Genomic DNA, 20,425 nt, shown 5'->3' with positions numbered 1-20,425 from the left:
GTTATGGAATTTGTCAGATCAAGATATATATACAGTGTGTTTACAAAGCAAAGGACCAGCTCAGCCACCAGTTTATACAGGTGAACTTCAAAGTTCAAAGTAAATTTATTATCAAATTACATACATGTCACCATATACTAGCTGGGTATTCATTTTTTGCAGCCATTTGAAGGAAAAATGAAATATAATAGATTTTATGAAACACCATACATAAACAAAGACAGACAAACAACCAATGTGCAAAAGAAGACAAACTTTCAAGTAAAAATAGTACTGAGAACATAAAATGTAAAGAATTGAAAGTGAGTCGGTCATTGTGGAATCAATTCATAGTATTGGTGAGTGAAATTATCCACGCCGGTTCAGGAGCCTGGTGATTAAAGGGTAATAACTGCTCCTGAACCTGCTGGTGTGATACCGAGTGCTTCTATACTTCTCAGCCAATGCAGTACCAAGAAGAGGATATGGCCTGGATGGTGGGTGTGTTTGACGATGGATTCTGGCCACACTCCATGTAAGTACACTCAACGGTGGAGAGGGCTTTGTCTATGATGGACTGGGCAGTATCCACTACTTTCTGTAGCTGTTTCCATTCCTGGTCTCATCCAAAATCTGTTTCCTACTCTCAGCTTGGGTCAAGGTCGCTTCCCCATTGAGGGACGTGCTCAATCACCTATGTTAGCTTCCAGCATTGCAACACACAAATTTTAAACTTCTTGGCATTAATTTCAAATCCCTCAATTACCTCATCCCTTCCTTGTAACCATCTCTAATTCTATAAATGATGCAGATTATTTTGTACATCTACATTTCGGTCTTCTTGCATGTCTTTGACATGAATCACCCCACCGTCACTCCCTCAGAAGCTGATGTCAACAGCTCGAGCTTCTCCAAGCCACTTCACTCTACTCTCCTTTATGTCACTTCCTCAAACCTAGTTGGTGATCACACCTTTTGTCATCTGCAGCACTGATAACTACAGGGAAAGATTGAATAGGGTAGGATTTTCCCCCTTGCAGCCTTGGAGAATGAGGGATTTGATAGAAGTATACAAAATTATGAGTGGTATAGATGGGGTAAATGCAAGCAAGCTTTTTCCACTGAGGTTGGATGAGACAACAACCAGAGATCATAGGTTAAGGGTGAAAGGCGAAATGTTTAAGAGGAACTTGGGGGTGAACTTCTTCATTCAGAGGGTGGTACAAGTGCGGAATAAGCTGCCAGCAGAAGTGTGGATGCAGGTTTGATTGCAGCATTTAAAAGAAGCTTAGACAGGTACATAGATGGATGGCGTTTGAACTGAACACCAAGTCACATGAAGAGATATTAGGGTGAAGCTCAGACTGACATTGTTTTTTTAAATAAAACGTCATTATCAAAGAGCAAGAGACAGAAATGCAATTCTAACCCTTGATGGCTTCTAGTGATGAAGCAATTAAATTCAGCAATGACCAAGAAGTCATATTTGGAGAACTCCAGGTAACTGAAGGGGTTGTAAGGCTGGAGGAAATTGTGAGGAAAAAGGAATCTGAAAGCAGGAGCTCTTAAAAATAAAGATAATGCTGAATAATCTCACAGGAGATAGAATAACAGAATTTGGTGTTAGTTTGGACAGAGGCCCAGAATTTTGTACTATCTCAGCTTTATAGAGAATGAAAGAGAGATGTAACTGGAATTTATCAAGAAGGACAACTCTTGGGAAATATTCCATTGTCAGATTTCTATTAATACCTTGTGACTACTCAATCTGTGGTTTCTTTCAAAGTAGAAACTTTCAGACAACTTTAGCAGCTGTTAGTATTTCACAAACATTATATGTTGCTTCAGAAAGGCATTTGGGGATATGCAACCATAGGACCTGCCCCTGAAGAACACAAAGTTCCACACAAGAGCATAAACAAAATGTTCTTTGAAAGCTTCCCTGAGGCTCAGGGTTAGCCGGAGTTCCCAGTCTCTGTCTAATAGGCTGATCTCAGCCACGACTGATGGTACCACAACTTTGGGGTTGAAGAGGAAAGCACAGCAGTATAAGGAGGAGGGCCAGGTTACTCAGCCCGTCTCACTCATTCTGGGTTAACCATACCCTAACCCCATCCTTTAGAATTAACCTCTTATCCTCTTGAAAACCTGTCCAGCAAAAATCCCAATATCTTTTAAGCAATTCTTAACCATCAAGAGTAATCTCTCTTGATAACTTTTTTTGGTTATATCTTCCTTTCATTCTCTGTAAAGCTGAGGTTATAGAAAATTCTAGACCCATGACTAAACTAACAACAAATCCTGCTCATCTATCTCCCATATAGCTGTTGACACACACTGGCTCCTGGTTAAGCCTTACTTCTACTTATTTTCTGTCTACACTCTTGCTGACTCTTAAAAGCAATCAACATAACCAGATACCTTCCCATCCTGAATATTCTCTCTTCTCCCTTCTCCAAGCAAAAAAAAAAGACTGAAAGCACCGACCACCAGGGCTTAGAGACAGCTTCTGCCCCACTGTTATAAGATTATTGACCTAGTATAGGGGTGGTGAGACATTTTGAGACCGTATGCCCAAATTGGTGATAATATTCCAAAAAAAAAATCATACATAGCATAGCAATTTTGAGTAGACGTTGTCACTGATTAATGAAATTAGTAACAATAATTTTAAGGGAAAAGAATGAGTCCTGTTGCTTATTTATGGGTATTCATTGTATTTCAATTAATAAAAGTTTTCCCTGAGATATATTACAATAAATAAAGCATTTTAGAAAACATGTTCAAAAATTATTAATATTAATCTCTCAAAAAGACAATTAAAAATAACATCATTTCTAAATAGTGTTGTTATTGTAACCATTTCCTATACAACTACTGATGATACATCAGGTCTGTGAGGATTTGAAAACATACCATCCAACATCACGTGTTCTCACAATCGTCCGGCAGGCACCATGCTGACATAAGAGATTTCTGAATTTAGGGCAGCATGGTAGCATAGTGGTTAGCACAACACTTTAGAACATCAGCGACCCCGGTTCAATTCCCGCTGCTGCCTGTAAGGAGTTTGTACGTCCTCCCTGTGACTGGGTGGGTTTCCTCCCACAGTCTAAAGACATAGCAGTTGTAGGTTATTTGTTCATTGCAGGCTGTTGCATGTGAGGATTAAATCGGGGGATTGCTGGGTGGTACAGCTTGAAGGGCTGGCAGGGCCAATTATGTGCTTCACCTCAATAAATAAGTAAATAAATCAATCAATCCATGACACCACTTCTAATGATTAATGTCCTCTACTTTGACAACAGTTTGCTCCTCAAAATTTTTGTTCTTGAGTAACACTTGTGCCCCTGCTTATTCATCTTGCAACGATGTATTAACATTTTCTCTTCCATTTTGGGATTTCAGAAGCAATTGAATACCAACTATCCCTACAAATTGAAATCAATCTCAAATTGTGAAAGTCAAAGTAATTAATGCACATTCCTGACCAATGGCTTTGTGTGTGGGATTCATGCCTCATGAATGTGTTTGAGAATTTTTTTTGAACAGTTGACTGAGAGGAATGATGCGAGCAGGGCACGAGGCAATATCTACATTGGACTTTGGCAGGGCTTGACAGGTTTCCATACAGTAGTCTGGCTCGAAAGATTCAAACACTTGGCATCTAGAATGAGCTAGATAAGTAGATATAAATGTGGCTTTGTGGAAGGAATCACACAGTGATAGTTGAGAGTTGTTATTCTAATTGGAGGCCTGTGAACACAGATATTGGTGCTGGGTCACCTGTTGCTTGTGATAGGGAAGATAATGTAGGCGGAATGATTAATAAGTTTGCAGACAACAAATTGGTGTTACAGTGGATAGTGAAGATAGTTTTCAAGTTTAGGAAAGGATATAGATCAACCGGGTAAGTGGAAAAGGGAATGTCAAATGGAATTTAACTGAGGCAGTACAGATTGATAGATTTTGGAAAGTTAAACCAGGGGCAGGTGCATACACCATAAACGGCAGAGCCCTAGAGAATGTTGTTGAACAGACAATCCTTGGGTTAGAAGCACATAGATCTTTGAAAGTAGCAACATAGCAAGAAAGAGTGTTGTGGAAAGCCTTTGACATGCCTGCTTTCCTCAGCCAAGACACTGAGTATAAATAGGGATGTCATGTTCCAGTTGGGCAGAAAAAATTCACAAGAATGTTGTCTGGATTGGAGGGCTCATAAGAAGAGATTGATTAGACTAGGTCCTTGTTCCCTGGATTAAAATTGGCCAAGAGGACACATAATAGGCATATAAGAGGCATTTACAGGATAGGTAGCCGGGGTCTATTTTCCATGATTGAGGTGTCTATAAGTAGAAGATTTTGTATTAAGATGAGGAGGAGCAATTTTTACATTAAAGTAGTTGATTTTTGAGATGAGCTACCAGAGGAGGCAATAGAGGCAGGACAGACAACATAATTTAAGAGACATCAGAACAGGCAGTTGAATGAACAGGACAGAGAAGGATATGGAACTAACGCAGGAAAGTAGAATTAGTATAGATAGGCATGTGGGCCAAAGGACCTGTTTCTAAACTCAACTCTATGACTTTATAATACCACAATGTCCTTTACCTCCTACTCCTTGCCTTCTGTGTTATGGCCAGACAGCTATCCATTCTGACATCTCTCTGCATGCCTGATCAAAATCTAGATATATAGTACAGTACCTATGAAGCTGCTCTTGGTGCTGTCTCTGTTACTTCTTCAAAGAATTCAGTGAGGTTTGCAGGAAAACATTTCCTTTTGCTATGCAGGCTGAATGCAAAATTGTTCAATTTATGTGTTCCAGAGGGTTTTAATAGTTGTAGCAGATTTTTCATCATTATCATATTTTAGGAGCTTACCCAATGTGGTGACGGAACTCACAAGTTCAGTCAGCCTCCTGACATTAACTTTAAATAATAGTGTCTTACTTCTTGTAGGAAGTGGTGATCCTTTGGGGTGGATATCTCAGCAAAAAGCAATCACTTGTGCCTCAGGTCATTCCTCTCAAACTTCACGACTGACGCTGAGTGAACCTTGGTGAGATCTGCAACGAAAGACACCTGTTTTAATACTTATGACCAAATACCTCCTAGGTCCATTGGTTAAAAAGGCAACTGAGCAGTGAGACAGTATTAAAATGTAAACATTTGGAACATCCAAATGTTTCAACACCAGGATTGCCCACAACAACCTTAGAAATTGAATTGTAGAATTTCAAGCTCAAAGACACTTTACTTCACCCCTCACATCAATTGACTCTGACCTTATTCTCTTGTCTTCTTGTCTTTTACTGCATTACATAATATACATTACTAAACAATCTTCCAATTCCCTTGTTAAATGGTGGTGCAATTTATAGACTGATATCAACCTCAGTCATGGAAAGCAGCCAACATAATCAAGGACCCTCCCATCATGGTCATTCTCTCTGGTATGTTCTGTATTTGTTGTGTTCTGTGTTGTGCTGCCAAGCATACTATGTTGTCACCAGAATGTGCGGCAACACTTGCAGGCTTCCCCCAGCCTACCCCTGGGTGTGTTCAATGTTAATGCAAATGACACATTTCAGGACCTCCAACGGGATCCCGCCACTAAGCACATCTTTCCCTCCCCCCCTCTCTCTGCATTCCGCAGGGATCGCTCCCTACGCAACTCCCTTGTCCATTCGTCCCCCCCATCCCTCCCCACTGATCTCCCTCCTGGCACTTATCCGTGTAAGCGGAACAAGTGCTACACATGCCCTTACACTTCCTCCCTTACCACCATTCAGGGCCCCAAACAGTCCTTCCAGGTGAGGCAACACTTCACCTGTGAGTCGACTGGGGTGATATACTGCGTCCGGTGCTCCCGATGTGGCCTTTTATATGTTGGTGAGACCCGACGCAGACTGGGAGACCGCTTTGCTGAACATCTACGCTCTGTCCGCCAGAGAAAGCAGGATCTCCCAGTGGCCACACATTTTAATTCCACATCCCATTTCCATTCTGACATGTCTATCCACGGCCTCCTCTACTGTAAAGATGAAGCCACACTCAGGTTGGAGGAACAACACCTTATATTCTGTCTGGGTAGCCTCCAACCTGATGGCACGAACATCGACTTCTCTAACTTCCGCTAAGGCCCCACCTCCCCCTCGTACCCCATCTGTTACTTATTTTTATGCACACATTCTTTCTCTCACTCTCCTTTTTCTCCCTCTGTCCCTCTGAATATACCTCTTGCCCATCCTCTGGGTCCCCCCCCCCGTCTTTCTTCCCGGACCTCCTGTCCCATGATCCTCTCGTATCCCCTTTTGCCTATCACCTGTCCAGCTCTTGGCTCCATCCCTCCCCCTCCTGTCTTCTCCTATCATTTTGGATCTCCCCCTCTCCCTCCAACTTTCAAATCCCTTACTCACTCTTCCTTCAGTTAGTCCTGACGAAGGGTCTCGGCCTGAAACGTCAACTGCACCTCTTCCTAGAGACGCTGCCTGGCCTGCTGCGTTCACCAGAAACTTTTATGTGTGTTGCTTGAATTTCCAGCATCTGCAGAATTCCTGTTGTTTGTGACACATTTCACTCTGTTTTGATGTACATGTGATAAATAAATCTGACTCTGAAATCTTCTTCCCTCTTTTGTCAGACAAAAAATACAAGAGCTTAAGCACACCAATCACCAGGCTCAAGGACATCTTCTATCCCTCTGCTATCAGACTCTTGAACAGACCTCTCAAATGCTAAAAGATGAACTATCATTTCCCCATTTACCTCGACATGGACCGTGCACCGTACCTGCTTGTCTGCATTGCATTTTCTTGAACTGTGACACTATATTCTGCACTTGGTTTTCAATGTAATTATGCCTGACAAGATCCGTCTGGAGAGCAGGCAAGCAAAAGCTTCTCACTGTAACTCAGTACACATACTAAAATAACCTGCACCAATACCAACACACACCACCCTGCATCCACTGAGATCTGAGCAGAACAGGACAGGCAGAACGTTTTGAATGCAGCAATGAATATGGCAACTAGAAAAGAAGGTAACTGAATAGCAGGAGGGCAGAGTTGGAAGGAGCGTGGTTGAGAAATTTATAGTCTCAAAGACTTAAACCAGCACTGTATGGAGAACATTTTTAATAAAGAGAATTTGCTTTAAATTAAAGAGATTAAACATCTAATTATACAGTGAAATGTGTCATTTGTCAGTGAGGATTGTGCAGGGGGAAGCCTGCAATTGTTGCTACACTTCTGCCCACAGCTTACAAACCTAATCATATGTCTTTGGAATGCGAGAGGAAACTGGAGCACCCGGATGAAAGCATGTGGAGAGAAGGTATAGATTCCTTACAGATAGCGGCAGGAACTGAACTCCAATTAGTGATTGTTTGCTAGCCCTGTAAAGCAATTGAGGTAACCACTGTACTCCACGCCACCCCTACGGGGGTGGGAGGGGGGCTAGCAGTGGTTTAATGTACGAACCACTTGCTAATATGCTCAAGTGACCTCAAGGGAGAAACCAGAGAGAAACAACTTTGCATATGCAGACATACTCCCAGCTGCCAGCGTGGAACAGGCTGGTCATGCATTGTGGCCTGCAGCAGGGAACATTTGTTTGGGCACAAGATTATAACACAGCCTGAAATGACCTGAACCTGAGTGATCAAAATCCAACCCAAGAAGTTATTGACACGTGACATGTCAGGTCAGCCAGGCAGAAGAATCATCAGAGGAGTGGAGGACGGGAAGATGGGTGGTGCCTCACAGTTTGTGTTGGATCGAAGTAGTCTTGATCACTGCTTTCAAAGGCTTAGGGAATGGGGTTGCTCAAAGATGTCTACAGTGAGTGGGAGTAACACACGCAAAATGCCGGAGAAACTCAGCAGGTCAGACAACATCTACTGGGAGGAATAAATAAGAAGCTGGCTGACTTACTGAGTTCCTCCAGAATTTTGTGTGCATTACTCTGGATTTCCTGAATCAGCAAAATCACTTGTGCTTGTAGAAGGAAGCAGGAGTGATAGAGGAGCTGCCTTTACGAAGATCCATGAGCCAGACTCCCATACCAAAGGCCAAACTATGATGGTCCCCTGAAGGATTCCTTGTCTATTCATTAGCACAAGTAGCCTGAATATTCTTGGGCCACACAGCCACAGATAAACATTGTGCTAAGGGACTCAATCTTGCAGGGTCAACACCACCGCTCATGTGCTGACACTTCTGAGTGAAGTGCTTCATTCACATTGAGGACCCAAAATAAATCTGGTTATTTTTCTGAAACTTCCAATCCATCATTATCCAAATACAGGAACAATTTAAGGGTGGATAAAAGTCAAAAGAAAATAGAGAAAACTGGAGTGACACAAGAGTCTGGAGGTGCTGGAATTCAGGATGAAAATTCAACTGGTTGAGCAGCATCTGTGGGAGGAAAGGAACTGTCAACTCTTCAGTCCAAGACCCTGCTTCAGGGCGAAACCTAAAGGAATTATTGGTCCAAAGGTCAAGATGGATATAATTAATCGTCAACCATCTCTTAGTTCAGGGATGCAATGTTAGCGGAGTTGCCATAATCACAAATACCTATATAACACACATTAAGTTTTTAAGAAGTCTATGTGTTTTCCCCCAGGATCAATAAAGTATGACTATGACTTTGACTATGACTTGTCACAGGACCAGGACCACGATCAGAATCATACAGCATAGAACACAGAATGCTACAACACGGTACAGACCTTTTGGCTTATGATGTTGAGCTGATCTTTAAACCTACTCTAAGATCAATCTAATGCCTCCTACATAGGCCTCCATTTTTCTATCATCCATGTGTCTATCTAAGATTTTCTTAAAGGTCCTTAATGTATCTGCCTCTACCACAGCCCTGTCAATACATTCCACACACCCCCCACTCTCTGTGTAAAACACCTACCTGACATCCCCCCTCTAAATTACCTTAAAATTATGCCCCGCCTTCGTATTAGCCACTTCCACCCTAAATGTGATCATATGTCACTAAATGCAAATTGCATAAATTCAACTTGGGATTTTGGAGGAAAATGGAAACTATTTTCTGTGTCTTTTCTGCCCCAAGATTCTGCTGACAGCTTCAACAGATTCCAGGACAGACTAACAGATTCCAGAAAACCAAACAGATTCCAGAACAGTCTAACAGATTCCAGGCCAGTCTAACAGATTCCGGGCCAGTCTAACAGACTCCAGGACAGTCATGGTGCTTTGCTTTTCCTGACATGAGATTCTGCCAACGGCTTCAAGAGATTAGATTCCATGACAGTCACAGTGCCTTAAGCTCATTAGAAATTTGTTAACATGGCAAGAAGGTCAGCTTCTTTGTGAATGGTATCCCACATGTGTTAACCATGGTTCTGTTCGTGGGTGCCACCCAGCCCAAATAAAAAAACTCTGGGCTGGTACCCCCAAGTTGTCCTTAAGAGAACGAGGAGAAAAACATATGACCAGGCCTTTTGTTTCAAACTCAGGAATTATGCTACATTAAAGATTTTGAACACAAATTGGAAATGGCATTTACCAGTAGCTGCATTATTTCAAATGCAGAAATTTAGCATTTAAGTCATTGGGGAAATCAAGCCTCAAACAGCAATTTAACAGTTTGCATTACTAAATATTAACATGTGCAATGCCGCTGTGTAGCTTGACAGCTTTGACTCCCCAGTTCTGTGGTGCCCTTATTGAAGATTAAATTGAAATGACAGGACAGGTGCAGTGAACTCTCACTGTGAAGGAAACTGGTGAGCGAGCTCCAATGTTACCTGCACATGTAGTTTTCAGACACATCACCAATTACTCGGTGGAAATACACACACTGCTGGAAGAGAGTTTGACAAATATTCTTCATTTAAAATTTTTACATTTTATAGATGTTTCTGTTGGCTTCCCTTGGGCCAGAGCTTCAAACTGGACACCCTTCCACAAGACAGACAGTTCACAGCCCCAAAGTGCAGAGATCAGTGTTTATCGACAAGCTGCCAAACACCCAAATGAGTCCAGCAGATGGGGCCTCTGGCAGAGTCCAGAATGTTTGTTTATTATCGATGTGTGGAAGAGCTCGCATGAGTGGCTGCTGCATGCGCTTGTGACATCCGATGCATGGTTGCCCCCAGGTGATCAAAGGAAAAGCCCTTGCAGGTGGTGCTCAGCTGCGTCCACAAACCACGGAAACAGCCGCCCTGCTATGGACTGTCTATACTTCCTTCTGCCTCAGTAAAGCAACCAGCATGATCAAATATCCTGCTTACCCCAGACATTCTCTCCTCTCTCTTCTCCCATCAGGCAGAGGTACAAAAGCTTAAAAGCCTAGACCACCAGGCTCAAGGACAGCTTCTAACCCGCTGATGTCTTACAATTGAACAATAAAATGGATTCTTCACAATCTACCTCACCATGGCGTTGCATCTTATTGTCTGCCTGCACTGTATTTTCTCTGAAACTGTAACACTTTATTCTGCATTATTGCTTTCCCTTGTTCTAACTAATATACTGTGGTAATTAAATAATCTGTATGGATAGCATGCAAATTAAAGTTCTTCACTGTACATGTGACAATAATAAACCAATTTACTTTTTTTATTCAGGTGAGCTGGGGGTCTCATCACCTTCTGGCTGCCCCTCAAATGAGGCGTACAGCTGACAAATGTCACCAAGGTTGGCCAGGTCAAGTAGCTGGGAAGAAAGGTAAGCTTTACTCTTATTTAAATGACATAAATATTCACCCCCTATTCTTCCACAATCAATGTTGTAATCATGACAAAGTGATCTCTTCTACAATGTTGATTAAGGCAGATTTACTGCCAGGGCTAAGGACCATCCATACTGGTCTTCTTCAAAATACAGTCATGGTAATTCTGAAAGGGTAGATCTCTTAGAAGTTTGGTCAGTAACAAGGGAACATAGACTTATTAATCATGAGAATGAAAGATTTAAAAGAAAAAAATGTAGAACGAAAGAAGATGGAAAGCTGGAAATCACTGCAAGGGTGACAGAAACCAGAAACTCTCAACACAAATGGGACTTGAATAAGCATTTAAAGAATTGTAACAATGGCAATGTGGGCCAGTAGCTGGAAGTGAAGAGATATGGGCAGGCTAAGAGAATGGGCAAGAATAAAGCAGATGAAGAATAAAATGGAATTATCAGAGGTCATCCACTAGTCGAAGAAATATTAAGGTGAACTATTTTTAAATAGTGAGAAATTGTATGTGAATTAAAGAGAGTTATTTTGCAATTTGACGCATGCTATCAAAATGTTGATTTGATACCAAGTGGATTTGAGCATAAAAGGAGAGCTGTTTTCATGTAATTTCATAAAGCCCTGGTGAGACAACATTTGGAATATGGTGTAAAGGTCTCTGGTCTCCTACCTGTAGAATAATATACTATACTTGTGACAGAGGGAGTGCGAGTGCAGTAAAGGTTCACCCGACTAATCTCTGGGATGCCGTATAAAGAGAAAGTAGCACAGTGAGTCTATACTCTCAAATTTAAAATAATAAGAAACAATCTTATGAAAATGTACAAGATTTTTTAAAACCTTGACAGATTCAGAATTGATATTTCACCTGCTGTTGAAAATCATTAAATAATGGGATGGGAATTCAGGAGGGATGAAAAGAAATTAATCTGCCAGAATGGTTTGCAATTCTCTACTCAGGCGTATGGTGGAGACATGGTTGCTGGATACATTCAAAACAGAGATTGATAAGATTTTCAGCTATAAAGAGAACCAATGGATAAGGAGTTTGTCCAAGAAAGTGGCACTGAAGAAATAAACAGTCATGATCTGATTCGCAAATGTACAAAGTGAGAACTCTGGTTGAATCTCCTGTCTACAAGACAGCAAGGAATATCAAATCTATCATGTTCTAGAATTATCATTATTATTGGCAGGAAGTAACTTTAACAAAGCAATATCGTTATCTGAAAACCGCCGCAAAGAAACAACAAGTTACCTAGAGCTCACAGCACTGCAAAAAAACAAATGGTTTGATCAGCACATTTCAAACTTGTTGGTGTTCAGTAGCATCTTCCACCCTATATAATCTCACCATGTCAACATTTCTTTCAAATGAAAGTAGCTTCTTGTAAATTGATCAGTGATCTTCAACTTAGCTGCACCCAACCTTCACATCTTCTCCATAAACAGAAATAATGCTTATGTCAGGAATCTAGAATCACTGTCGCTCCTGGAAAGGCACAGCCCAGTCGATCACCAAAAAGCCCTCCCTCCCAGTGAGCACATCTACAAGGAGTGCTGCTACAAGAAAGCAGCATCCATCCTCAAGGACCACCCCCCACCCCCAGCATCTAGGCCATGCTCTCTTCTCACTACTGCCAATGGACAGGTGATACAGAAACCGTAGATCCCACACTAGCAGGTTCCGGAACAGCTCTTACCCTTCAACCATCAGGCTCTTGAACCAGTGTTGGCAACTTCACTCACCCCGCCACTGAACTGATCACTGAGCATGACCTATGGACTCACTTTTAAGGACTCTCTCTACAACTCATGTTATCAGTGTTTATTTATTATTACATTTTTTTGTATTTCACACGTGTTTCCTTTTGCACTTTGGCTGCTACACATAGTCAGCCTTTGTGCGTACCTTATCATTAATTCTGTTGTATTTCTTTGTTGTATTGTAAATGCCCGCAAGGAATGAATCTCAGGGTAATATATGGTGACGTATATGTACTTTGATAATAAATTTACTTTGAACTTTGATTTAGCTCGTTAAGTGTATGCCAATTCCAAGTCCAACAATCCCATTAGTTCCATTTAGCAAACTCTCTTTCCCTCAAGGGCCAATCCAATTCTTTTTTCAAGGCCCTATTTGATTCAGATTTACACTGGCAGTAAATTTCAAATTAAACTAGTAGATAAGAGACTGCAGACGCTGGAATCTGGAACAACAACCAATTTGCTGGAGGAATTCAGCAGGATGAACAGCATTCATGGGATGGAGTGGGGGTTACACAAAGGAACTGTTGGCATTTAACTCTCCATCAGAACTGGGAAGTATGAAATGGCTTTGATGCAATTTTCCCATCTCTACTGTTTCAGTTCTCAAGGTGAGGCTTTCTGCTTTTATGCTTATAAAATGCCTTCATTGTTCCAGAAATGTAGCTTCCCATCTGCCATAGTTGATGGAACCTGCTGACACATTGTTCGAGATTTCCACATAGCTGCTTTCACCCACATCTCACTATCTGCTGACAGAACAGGTCCTTATATCTCACCCCACCAGCTTCCTTATCCAACAATATCATCTTTTTACTTGCTCCCAAGGTGATCCCATCACCAGCGTTATCTTCCCCTCTCGTTCCAACTCTGCATATTTGTAGGGACCATCTCTTTCATGACTTCCTGGCCTGTTCATTCCCTTCAGTCCACCCTGGCACTTTCCCCTGCAACCATAGCAGGTGTAACGCTGGCCTCATCAATTCTCCCCTCTTTACCATCCAGGGACTTAAGCAGCACTTCCAAGTGAAGCAGAGATCCACCTCCAGATGTGGTCTCCTCTTCACTGGAGAAACCAACTGAAGACTAGACGACCATTCTGCAAAGTTCCTGTGCTCTACCCACAATGGCCAACTCCAGCTTCCATTTGCATACCTCTCTTTCGCATACTCACTCCAACCCCTCGACCCCTTACCCCCTGCATTGCTAAGGAAAAGCCAAGTGCAAATTGGAAGAACTTGTCATATTTCACTTGGGTAATCTACAATCCAATGGTCCTCCCTAGCTAATTTGGGTATGAACACTGAATTTTCCAATTTCAGGTAACCTCACTCCTGATGCTCTTCTCTCACACACATTCACCCTCTTACCTGGATTTCCCCTCACCTTGTTCACCTCTCCTGTTCCCTCCTCCTACCTGGTTCCAACTGCCCATCATCTGCTCCTCATCTGGTTCTACCTCTTACCCCCGTTCACAGCCCCATCCCCCTTTGATTGCTTATACTAAAATCTTTCTTCTTCTCTCTCAGCCCTGCTGTAGGGAGGTCTCAACCTGAAATGTCAACTTGCACCTTTCGCCTCCACAGAAGCTGCTTGACCTCATTCTGGATTGTAGCCTCTGCCTTCTCCTTTGTCTTCACTTCTTTCCACACGTTTCCTGAGGTCTACAGAGACAAGTGAAGGTGGCAGGATAGAGAGCCTCACTGTTTCAACAGCCTCGTAAACATTGAAGTCACGTTCCATTGCTCAAATATAAATGCTCTCTCCAGCCATCTCTGCCAATCTATTCAAATATTTCCTGCCACTAATTATGTTTTACACCCTGAGCCAGGTGGAACATAGTGCCAAAGACTTCAATCATTGGTTGATTTATTTATTTGAGAGAACCTTTCTGGCCCATGATTTAAATTAAACACAAAAGTGGCTCAGAAAGTTCAGCTCAATCGGTCCAAGTTCTGATGTGAAAGACAGGTTTTTCCAAAGTGGGATGTTCCAGGCTCAGGGGAGGCACTGAGGCGACGTCAGGGGAATGCACTCACAGATGTCAGTCTGTTCACAACTCTTTCTTTACTTATTCCGTATCAGCACATTATTTTGGTTAATTTTTAACTTATAAAATTTTTCAGCAATAAAACCACTGTTTTCCTTGAGCAGCCCCAACTGGATTTTCAGAGATTAACCTGGTGAGATTCTCAAGAACATGTCAATATTTATGCGAGGAACCGCAGAATACTTGTAAAATTTGAGAAGATCCCAGGGAGTGTGTCAATATTTATGGGAGAGCCAGGCAGAAAAAAACTGAGAAAACATTTCTCTACAGAGCAAGGGAAAGGAGGAGACTAAATGTACTGCTGCTGGAATGGACGTCTTGGAGGTTACGGGTAGTTAAGGGAGAGCGCAAGGAGTGCAGAAGGGAGAACGCAGGGAGTGGGGAAGGAAGAGTGCAGGGAATGGGGAAGGGAGAACGCATGGACTGGGGAAGAGAGAGTGCAGGGACTGGGGAAGGGGGAGTACAGGGAGTGCGGAAGGGAGAACGCATGGAGTGGGGAAGGGAGAGCAGGGAGTGGGGAAGAGAGAGTGCAGGGAGTGGGGAAGGGAGAGTGCAGGGAGTGCAGAAGGATGAGTGCAGGGAGTGGGGAAGGGAGAGTGCAGGGAGTGCGGAAAAGAGAGTGCAGGGAGTGGGGAGGGGTGAGTGCAGGGAGTGGGGAAGGGAGAGTGCAGGGAGTGGGGAAGGGAGAACGCAAGGAGTGGGGAAGGGAGAGTGCAGGGAGTGGGGAAGGGAGAGTGCAGGGAGTGGGGAAGGGAGAGTACAGGGAGTGGGGAAGGGAGAACGCAGGGAGTGGGGAAGGGTGAGTGCAGGGAGTGGGGAAGGGAGAACACAGGGAGTGGGGAAGGGAGAGTGCAGGGAGTGGGGAAGGGAGAGTACAGGGAGTGCGGAAGGGAGAACGCAGGGAGTGGGGAAGGGAGAGTGCAGAGAGTGGGGAAGGGAGAGTGCAGAGAGTAGGGAAGGGAGAGTACAGGGAGTGCGGAAAGGAGAACACAGGGAGTGGGGAAGGGAGAGTACTGGGAGTGGGGAAGGGAGAGTGCAGGGAGTGCGGAAGGGAGAGTGCAGGGAGTGGGGAAGGGAGAGTGCAGGGAGTGCGGAAGGGTGAGTGCAGGGAGTGGGGAAGGGTGAGTGCAGGGAGTGGGGAAAGGAGAGTACAGGGAGTGCGGAAGGGAGAACACAGGGAGTGGGGAAGGGAAAGTGCACAGAGTGGGGAAGGGAGAACGCAGGGAGTGCAGAAGGGAGAGTGCAGGGAGTGCAGAAGGGAGAACACAGGGAGGGGGGAAGGGAGAGTAGTGGGAGTGGGGAAGGGAGAGTGCAGGGAGTGCGGAAGGGAGAGTGCAGGGAGTGCGGAAGGGAAAGCAGGGAGTGGGGAAGGGAGAACGCAGGGAGTGGGGAAGGGAGAACGCAGGGAGTGGGGAAGGGAGAGTGCAGAGAATGGGGAAGGGAGAGTGCAGGGAGTGGGGAAGGGAGAGTACAGGGAGTGGGGAAGGGTGAGTGCAGGGAGTGGGGAAGGGAGAGTGCAGAGAGTGGGGAAGGGAGAGTACAGGGAGTGGGGAAGGGAGAGTACAGGGAGTGGGGAAGGGAGATTGCAGGGAGTGGGGAAGAGAGAGTGCAGGGAGTGGAGAAGGGAGAACGCAGGGAGTGGGGAAGGGAGAACGCAGGGAGTGCGGAAGGGAGAACGCAGGGAGTGCGGAAGGGAGAACGCAGGGAGTGGGGAAGGGAGAGTGCAGAGAGTAGGGAAGGGAGAGTACAGGGAGTGCGGAAGGGAGAACACAGGGAGTGGGGAAGGGAGAGTACTGGGAGTGGGGAAGGGAGAGTGCAGCGAGTGCGGAAGGGAGAGTGCAGGGAGTGGGGAAGGGAGAGTGCAGGGAGTGGGGAAGGGACAGTGCAGGAGCACGAGCCGTGTTTAGCAGCAGAGAAGCACAAAGAGTTAGAGGACAAGCAGAGTTGATGGTAGGTCAGAAGGAGAATGTCAGCAGTGGAGACAAGTTGGGCCATGAACAAACTTGAAGGCAGTGACAAGTGTTTTGGACTACAAGACCATAATATAAAGGAGCAAAATTAAGCCATTTGGCCCATTGAGTCTGTTCTGCCATTTCATCATGGCTGATCCAAATTTCCTCTCAGCCTCAATCTCCTGCCTTCCCCTTGTGTCCCTCCATGCCCTGACCAATCAAGAATCTATCAACCTCTGCCTTAAATATACCATAAGACCATAAGACCATAAGACAAAGGAGCAGAAGTCTGCCATTTGGTCCATCGAGTCTGCTCTGCCATTTTATCATGAGCTGATCCATTCTCCCATTAGTCCCACTCCCCCGCCTTCTCACCATAACCTTTGATGCCCTGGCTACTCAGATACCTATCAATCTCTGACTTAAATACACCCAATGACTTGGCCTCCACAGCTGCCCGTGGCAACAAATTCCATAGATTCACCAGCCTCTGGCTAAAAAAATTTCTTCACATCTCTGTTCTGAATGGGCGCCCTTCAATCCTTAAGTCATATCCTCTCATACTAGACTCCCCCATCATGGGAGACAACTTTGCCACATCCATTCTGCCCATGCCTTTCAACATTCGAAATGTTTCTATGAGGTCCCCCCTCACTCTTCTAAACTCCAAGGAATACAGTCCAAGAGCGGACAAACGTTCCTCATATGTTAACCCTCTCATTGTCTGAATCATTCTAGTGAATCTCCTCTGTACCCTCCCCAACGTCAGCATGTCCTTTCTTAAATAAGGAGATCAAAACTGCCCACAGTACTCCAAGTGAGGTCTTACCAGCACCTTACAGAGCCTCAACATCACATCCCTGCTCCTCTACTCTATTCCTCTAGAAATGAATGCCAACATTGCATTCAAATATACATAAAGACTTGGCCTCCACAGCTGCCAGTGGCAAAGAATTCCACAGATTCACCACTCTCTGGATAAAGAAAGTGCTTTATAAAGTTTTTTTTTGGCATTGGTCCGTCAGAAGATCTGAACATCAAGAGGTTAATGAGATTTAAGTAAATCATAGTCTTTAGTTAATTGCGAACATAGCAAAAATCTGAGAAGGTCAAAGTGATTACTGGTCACAAGGTCATGATACCTCAATCTTAATGTTGAGATATTATATGGATTGCATGCAAGGTACCCTCAGTGGCCACATTATTAGGTACTACCTGTAGCTAATAAGGTAACCACTGAGTGTACTTTTGTGGTCCGGAGCAAGCAGTGCTCTCCCTGAAGAGGGCAGCTTGCTGACTCAGAGGGCTGCCGAATGCTGGCGTTGCCTCAGGTCAATAGACAGACGACCCATGGGTCTGAGCCGCCTACATGCAGAGTTGGGACTGCGACTCCCAGTGTCATCCAACACCTGTTGTTTCGCTCCTTCCTCATCGCTGTAGGACTTCCCTTCCTGCCTACGCAGCGAGTAGGTTAATAATGAGGATCGGTGCATGGGAACTGATTCTACTCTTTAGGCTGGGAGACGTTCCACAGCTGTGACAACTGTGGCGACCGCAAGGCTGTATGTAGGTTGAGTATTGGCGTTCTCCTTCTCCTAGACAGACTACCTGGCAAGGCTAACAGTTCCATCTACCTGTGGTTGGAATTGAAGTTATCCTTCTAGGCCGGCTAACCAGCCAAGGCTGATGAGCCCAGCCTGCCTGCCCGGTTATACCACTGGACACACGGTTGCAACATGACATGGCAGACTCAGTGAGAGCAGGGACAGCACATGAAGGCATTGCTATGGGCACAGTATGCATGGCTAGCTGAACAGTGGTCCAGTGACAATCACAACACCTGGAAAGGAAAGACCATGGGAGTCTCTTCACCTTCCTTAAGTGAGCAGGATGTCCAGCCCAGGAATCATCTGTCAGCATGTATTTCAACAGTGGGCAATAGAATCTAACAAATGGTACAGATAGTGTTAAGAGGAAGCTCTATGAGAATGAAGGGAAATGGAATTAAAGAAGGTGTTCATAGGGTCAACTAGAGAGGAGTGGGAAGAGGTTGATATGGAACTACAACACCACCAGAGGCTATGCTGAATGCTTGGAGTCTACTCTGAGCTCAATTAGAAACCTGGCAACCATCCTTCATTGCAAAATAAGAGAATGGAGCATGGTTGAAATGCATGCAGAATAATATTTGTTGTATGATCTACAGATAGAAAGGCAGGAGAAAATTATCTACAACTGTCATCAGTGAGACTTGCATTAAAAACATTCAGCCTAAGGAGAGAGCTAGCAAGTTGAAGTTGCAAAGTGATGCTGCAATTAAGATGAGTTTAATAGAGCAGCTGTTTGCATAGTTGATACAAAAGCCACTGTATCCTGAAGTTACCTTTTTTTGTGACAGCTTTCTACTGGTTCTGCAATTCATTACATACTTGCTGAGAGCATTGCCCTGCTTCTCTCTCTCTCTTCTCCCTCAGCAAAGAGACTGGACAAACTAGTCTCTTTGTCCAGTCAGGACAAACTAGCTAAGCACACATTATCTCACACTCCCTGTCACTGTTTCACACTCAATAATCAACTCTTTTCTTCTTTCTCATCTAACCTCTCTCATCCCCTGTTCTGAAATTACCTCTCTATTCATCAACTATCATATCTTTTCATTCAATAGATTCCCCTTTCTATGTCTCTCACTGATCTCTCTCACATTATCCATCATTTACTATCTCACTAATCCATTCTTTCTCTCTCTCCCACACTGTCTATCATTCTCTCTCAACGATCTGTTATTTCTCTCCCACACTATCATTCACTCTCTAACATATTTTCTCTCTTTCTCCCACACAATCTATCATTCACTCTCATTGATCCATTCTCTCTCTCCCCCATTCTGTCTATCACTCACTCTTGGACTGATCCAGTCCCTCTCAGTCCCGCACTCTGTTTATCACTCACTCTCGGACTGATCCAGTCACTCTCAGTCCCACATTCTGTCTATCACTCACTCTCAGACTGATCAATTCTTTCTCTCCCAGAATGACTATTATTCACTCTCTCCCATTCAGTTTGCATTTCCTTGCTCCTTTCCTCAGTCTAACTGTCAAACATTATGTCTGTCTAACTTATGGAATCTCTCGCTGTCAATCACAAACAAGAGGAAATCTGCAGGCACTGGAAATCCAAGCAACACACACAAAATGCTGAAGGAACTCAATAGGCCGGTCAGCATCTATGGAAAATTGTAAACAGTCAACATTTCTGGCTGAGACCCTTCATCAGGACAGGAGGGAAAAGATAAGTCAGAATAAGAAGGTGGGAAGGGGGCAGGAAGAAGCACAAGGCAGCAGGTTTCACCGGGAGGGGTGAAGGAAAATGCTGGGAAGTCAACTGGAGAAAGAGATGAACAGGAGAGGACAGAAGGCCATAGAAGAAAGGAAAGAGGAAGGAGTATCAGAGGGAGGTGGCAGGCAGGTAAGAAGGTGAGAGTGGAATGGGAATGGTGAACGAGAGGGGGGAAATTACCAGAAGTTTGAGAAGTCAAACCATCAAGTTGGAGGCTACCAAGATGGAATACAAGGCGTTGCTCCTCCAATTTGAGTGTGGCCTCATTGTGGCAATAGAGGCCATGGACAGATATGTAGGAATGGGAATGGGAAGTAGAATTAAAACGGGTAGCCACCGGGAGATCCTGCTTTTTTTTGGGGGACAGAGCGTAAGTACTTAGTGAGGCAGTCTCCCGATATGCATTGGGTCTTACTGATACACAGGAGCCCACACCAAGAGCACCAGATACAGTAAATGACCACAACAAACTCACAGGTGAAGTATTGCCTTAACTGTAAGGACTGTTTGGGCCCTAAGTGATAGTTAGGGACGAGGTGTAGGAGTAGATGTGGCACTTGTTTTGCTTGCAAGGATAAGTAGCAGGAGGGAGATCAATAGGGTGCCTCCAA

General features: G+C 44.2%; 1 protein-coding gene across 4 annotated transcripts in view; it reads right to left on the bottom strand.

Annotated features, from left to right (window-relative positions):
• Window positions 1-20,425, bottom strand: part of hivep3b (HIVEP zinc finger 3b) — a 699,020-nt gene that overhangs the window by 442,048 nt on the left and 236,547 nt on the right. For all 4 annotated transcript variants that reach the window (XM_072247286.1, XM_072247288.1, XM_072247289.1 and 1 more), the window contains one exon: window positions 4,935-5,050. The gene's annotated coding sequence lies outside the window, so the exon portion shown is untranslated. The remainder of the gene's footprint in view (window positions 1-4,934; window positions 5,051-20,425) is intronic.

This window comes from Mobula birostris, chromosome 30 (genome assembly GCF_030028105.1).
Source record: "Mobula birostris isolate sMobBir1 chromosome 30, sMobBir1.hap1, whole genome shotgun sequence".
NCBI classification, from domain to species: Eukaryota; Metazoa; Chordata; class Chondrichthyes; order Myliobatiformes; family Myliobatidae; genus Mobula; species Mobula birostris.
The sequence above is the reverse complement of the archived record's forward strand: the minus strand, read 5'-3'. Positions and strand labels throughout refer to the sequence as shown.